This window comes from Ovis canadensis, chromosome 22 (genome assembly GCF_042477335.2).
Source record: "Ovis canadensis isolate MfBH-ARS-UI-01 breed Bighorn chromosome 22, ARS-UI_OviCan_v2, whole genome shotgun sequence".
Classification (NCBI taxonomy): Eukaryota; Metazoa; Chordata; class Mammalia; order Artiodactyla; family Bovidae; genus Ovis; species Ovis canadensis.
Window position 1 is genome coordinate 58170306 of NC_091266.1, and position 6158 is coordinate 58176463.

Consider the following 6158-nt stretch of genomic DNA (forward strand, 5'->3'; position numbering starts at 1 on the left):
TTCTGCATGGAAATGCTAGAATAACCATCTGCATTACTGATGTTGAGCACATTTACTATTTCTTTTTTTTTTACAGAGAAACAATTATAAGTACTTTTTTACTAAGAACTTGCTATATATCTGTACTATGATAAATGTCTCATATGCATTAAAATCAGCCAATCCTTACGAAAAATAGTGAAACAATTTGGGGACAAACCTGTGGATGCTTACAGCGAAACTAGCCTCTTGAGATTACTTGGGAAACAGTAAGACTAAGCTGAAACTTAAAGTGGGTTATCAAGACAAAATTTTAATTTGGCTGAGTCAAAATTTCAGAAAAGGTTTCTTACTCATTATTGATCCAAAATGAGTACAGCCCAGAAGAGAGGGTTATTCTTGGTTTCTCTTGGCAGTGTTTAGACCTGTGTTACCAACATCCTGATTGATGTCATCTTTTTAATTTAGTTTCTCCTTGGTTGGAGTTTCTTAGTGGAGTGGATGAGAAGAATAGATTAGAGAAAGTTAATTTTAATACTTTGTTGCTTTCAGCAGCTAATTGTAGATTTGCAATAGAAGGGACAGGAGTTCCTGTGAACGATTCTTTTTTTGTGGCAGCTCAGGAGGAGAGCCTGGCAGGGGAAGGCAGTGGGCATGTTGGAAAGATGACATCTGTGCCAGAGGCTAAGCCATAATGTATGTGGTTGGAATTGTCATCACTTTGGGGAGAAGGTGATTCATCTTTGTTTTTATTGGCCCTCCAGAAATATGGATAAAGGTGAGGAACTGGAAACTGAAGAGACCAGTGTGAAACAAGCCTTCTCTGACATATGTCAGAACTTGCTGAACAATGCATATTCCAACTCCTTGGGCATCCGGGGAACTGAGATCTGAAAAGCTTCATAGGCCTGACCTCTTAATTGAATGTTGCTGCTGCTGCTGCGAAGTCGCTTCAGTCGTGTCGGACTCTATGCGACCCCATAGATAGCAGCCCACCAGGCTCCTCTGTCCATGGGATTCTCCAGGCAAGAACACTGGAGTGGGTTGTCATTTCCTTCTCCAGTGCATGAAAGTGAAAAGTGAAAGTGAAGTCGCTTCAGTCGTGTCAGACTCTTAGCGACCCCATGGACTGCAGCCTACCAGGCTCCTCTGCCCATGGGATTTTCCAGGCAAGAGTACTGGAGTGGGGTGCCATTGCCTTCTCCAACTGAATGTTGAGGACCTCATAGAAAATGTGGTATCATGGACATCCAGCCTACTAGCCCAGACCTCGGTCTCCTGACGTCAAGCCCAAGGCGGTTACCCCTTGGTTCTTCTAACGTACTTGTCCATCACTGCCAGTTGCTTGCTGGAAAACATATCAGGGGTTTCTCACAACAGCTTCATAACCCTCAGGGATCAGAAGCCTGTTTCAGGCTGAATGTAGTGATGGCACACTCTTCAAGGTCTTCTGTCGGCTGCTGCTAATGGCTAATCATTCAGATCTATAGTTTAGACCATACAGTCCTTCATTCTCCCCCCACCCCTTGGTTCCTCTCTCACTTCCTTCTTCCTCTTTCCCTCTCTCTTTTCCTTAAATCAATAAGCAGATTATGAAAGCCTTTCGTGCAAAAGTTGACTTAGGAAAATAAGGCCATCGGTGGATTTTGGAAATAGATGCTCAAGGCACCATTGTGCTGTTTGATTCTGGCGATGGAGGTGGCAATGGATAGCTCAGACCAAGCTTTGGCTCTGGGGTGACATGCGTTATGCCGTAATAATTGGGTCTTCTGAGGGTACAATGAAATAGAACATTTTACTTCCAGTCATTAAAAACACATGTGTTGTGCCAGGCAGCAGTGTAGGACATGCACCTGTCCTCACTTCTGGGCCCAGCTCACGTTTAAGCAGAACATACCTCTGGAGCTTGAGAAGACAGTGTTTGGGGACACCACTGGATTGTGGAAAATACACCTTAGTAAGCTGATCATTCGGATGGTGTGTAGACTTTCTGAGTCTAGTCATTTTGAAGAGGACTGTGTTAGGAAAATATTGTGAGCTTATTTGTTCTTGAAGCAAAATTTCTACCCTGAAATACAACTTCTTGGGGAAGTGTGGAGTAGGGGTAACCGCCTTGGGCTTGACGTCAGTAGACGGAGGTCTGGGCTAGTTGGCTGGGTGTCTGGCATCTGTGCGGTACTTGAGTCTCTGGCGCTTCCTGAAAGGCTCTCTTGGGTTCATTCCCATGCTGACATGGCCTGACCTGATGTCTCTTTGCCTTCAAAAGGCAAAGGTTCTCAGCTTCTGCAACTGTGGACTCGTATTTCTTGATTCTTTCAGCAGATGAGTTTTGAAATAAAAACTGAGATGTTTTACCTCTTCCTGCTTAGAGGCCTTCAGTAACTTCATCATCATCCCTGTTGAGGGACACTGGATCAATTTGTTTTCCATTATTTCCTTCCATAGTGTTCCCTCTCACAACAAGCAAATGAGAGTGTTACTGATGAGGAAACCAAAGCCTCAAGAGGTTGAGTAACATCCTTCAGGTCACACTGCCAGTACCTGTAGGATCAGGATTCATCCCCAGCCTAACTTGAAACTCACTACACCATTTTGTTTTTCTGGGCCTATATAGTTGAGGATGACATGTATTATTTTCCTGTCATTTATTCATTCTTTAAATATTTTCTCATACTAAGATCCAGCTTCTTTGCTAGGTAATGAATTCACGCAGGGCCAGGACTGTGTCTAGATTTTTATTTTCCCTACAGTGTCTGGACCAGAGTAAGTGTTCAGTAGATACACGTGCTACGTGAATGACGGCTAGAAGAGGGGGTATAGTTCATGGTTACAAGGGTTTGCTCGACACACCTGAGTTTACAGTTTCCTCCACAGGGCTTCCTCGTGGCTGTTGGTAAAGAATCTGCCTGAAATGCAGGAGACCCCAGTTTGATTCCTGGGTCGGGAAGATCCACTGGAGAAGGGCTGGAGAAGGGATAGGCTACCCACTCCAGTATTCTTGGGCTTCCCTTGTGGCTCAGCTGGTAAAGAATCCTCCTGCAATGTGGGAGACCTGGGTTCGACCCCTGGGTTGGGAAGATCCCCCTGGAGAAGGGAAAGGCTACCCACTCCAGTATTCTGGCCTGGAGACTTCCATGGACTCTATAGTCTATGGGGTTGCAGAGTCAGACATGACTGAGCGACTTTGACTTCACTTCATTTCCACAGAGTATGAGTTCTTTAAACCCAGATGTAACCCTTGATGGAAGTTTTTCTTACTGTGTTTGAGGATTTAATGATGGAAGCCATGGGCACTCCCTTTGCCGCCGTTTGAAGAAGCGTGAAGAATACTGAAGTTGATCCATTGGGAAGTCATGCCCAATTATTCCCAACTATTTCCTTAATTTATCTTCAACTGTGCTCTTCTCTCCTCCCTGCTTTTTCCTTCTCTTTCTCTCTCACACACAAAATCCTTTTGATGTCTTACTCCAAAAGGCCTGTTTCCACCTCCTGCAAGGCGCCTTCCTATAGTCCCCACATCACGCTAGTCTCATCTCTTCCTGTATTCTCCAGAGCATACTTCCCTGTACTTCAGCTACAGCACTTATCAAAGCCCCAGTTATTCCTATTTTCAGAATAAACCTTTTTCACGAATAGTTTCTTTTTTTTAATTAATTTTTTTTTTGGTGGCAGCGCATGGCATGCACAGTCGTATTTCCCTGACCAGGGATTGAACCCACGCCCGCTGCAGTGGATGCATGGCATCCTAACCCCTGGACCACCAGGGGAGTCCTATAAAGTAGAATGCAGTAAATAGGGAACTAAAATGAAATTTGTCCAGAGATTCTCCCCAAGTGCCATTGTCCATGTATTAGGTGCTGTGAGGGCCTTTAGAAGGAACATAGCATAGTCCCTAACCCCAAACCTGAAAAAATGAAGAAGATATTTTCAAAATGAATGAGTGAGATGAATGCCCTTGTCTTAGCAGAGGCCAGAGAAGAATGGACATGGATCTTATAAACTGGCTATAGTAATTTTTGCCAGATCATAACTTGAGCTGGATATATTCTTTAGATTTTCACCCCATATTCAAAGCCATGTAAATTTCTTTTCTTTTGGGTGTTTCCATGTCAGTGTACTTTTAAACATACCTGGTGGTGACGTTTCTTGGGAGATCATGCTTGAAGACCTTGAGTTACCTTCTGACCATATTTCAATCAAGGCTTTAATCACATCCTCAGCCATTTGAATTATTTAGCATCTTTTTGAGATTACATTTTTTATTCCTAATTATATGACAAAGATATATACCGTGAAATATTTATCATGTAATTATGATTAAAATGTACAGTCTCCCAAAAGATGTGAATAATTACGTTAAGTATTCTATATTTAATTAAAGGAGCCTGGGTGGACTGTGCTAGGTTGCCTTGGTTAAGCTGAGAACTACATTTCCCAGCATCCCCTTCCCTGCCTGTTTCCGGGTTAGAGTTGGCCCCAAGAGGAACATACAGGGATCTGGAGAGCCATTACTCTCCAGGGTTTTCTTGGCGGTCAGGTGAAGGATGGATGGCAGCACAGGTCTAATGGGTTCCTTGCTCTCTTCTGCATCCAGCATTTCTTTCTGACTCTTGGCTCTGAGGCCCACCTGGAGATTGAGGCTCACCACCAGATTGCGGGGGGTGGTCTGCAGACGGACAGGATCTCAGCTACACAGAGGCTTTTCCCCAGCTTCCCCGTGAAGTCCTTTTGGTGGCCAGACGTGCCTGCCTTCTCTGATAGATTGCTTGGTGACTGCTGATCCTCCAGCACCCCGCTTCCAGACCTTTGCGCCTCCTCCTTGCTCTTCCCACAACTGTACACATTCAGATTCCTGTAATAAAGCCCTGTTCTGTGACTCGCCACCACACCGCTGCCCCCACCCCCGCCACCCCATGATGTCTCTGCTCCCCTGGCTGAACCTGACTGACATGGGTAGGAGAATTAGAAGCAAGTGAGAAGTTTTTTTCAAAAGAGATTTTATTCTTTCAGAGCCTTTTGCTTTTAACGTTGTTGTTAAGGGCAAACGTTTAGAGGTGAACGAAGGTGCTAAAACCTTCCTGATTCCTTCTGTGGTCTCTAGAGGCTAATGGGATGTCTTTGTTATGCGAAATGACCCTGCTGACCCACTAAGCGTTTGTGAAGGTGGGTTTGTGCTGATCTAGACAAACGCAGATTTGTGAAAGCTCCAGAAAGAGGACTGACCTGTTTATTTCTGTCCTTCATCCCTTCCTCCCAGTCTCTCAATCTCTCTTTCTCTATCACCCTTATGCTTTTAGGACCAGTGGATGGTATTTTTTTTTTAGGGGTTCAAGTTTTAGCTATACTAGGAGCACAGCAGATCTTACTTAAACTTCCTCAGGAGCATGCCTTAATACTGCTAAGATCGCTGACCACCAAAGTATTCCCTTTGAGGGTCATTTTTTGTTTCCCTAAACTTTTCATTCATCTACCAGTCCAACCAGTCCATTCTGAAGGAGATCAACCCTGGGATTTCTTTGGAAGGAATGATGCTAAAGCTGAAGCTCCAATACTTTGGCCACCTCATGCGAAGAGTTGACTCATTGGGAAAGACTCTGATGCTGGGAGGGATTGGGGGCAGGAGGAGAAGGGGATGACTGAGGATGAGATGGCTGGATGGCATCACGGAATTGATGGACGTGAGTTTGAGTGAACTCCGGGAGTTGGTGATGGACAGGGAGGCCTGGCGTGCTGCGATTCATGGGGTCGCAAAGAGTCAGACATGACTGAGCAACTGAACTGAACTGAACTGACCACTCCCCCACCCATCCATCAGTGCATTCCTCCATCTATCCATTTGCTCATCCCCCCATCCATCCACCTACCTTCTTATCCAAACACTTTCAAATGACCTGATTTGGACACAGTGCTGTGTTCAGAAGGGTGGGCTGTGTAGCAGAACTGTTGGGTTCAAGTACAGTTGCTATAACTAGCTAACTATGGAATTTGAGGTTGTTATTTGACCTCTGAGCCTCTTGTCCTCAGTCTCTTCCATGGAAATAATAATGTGGTGTCCATTTTATAGGGTTAGTTCAGTTCAGTCGCTCAGTCGTGTCCTACTCTTTGTGACCCCATGGACTGCAGCATGCCAGGCCTCCCTGTCCATCACCAACTCCCGGAGTTTACTCAAACTCATGTCC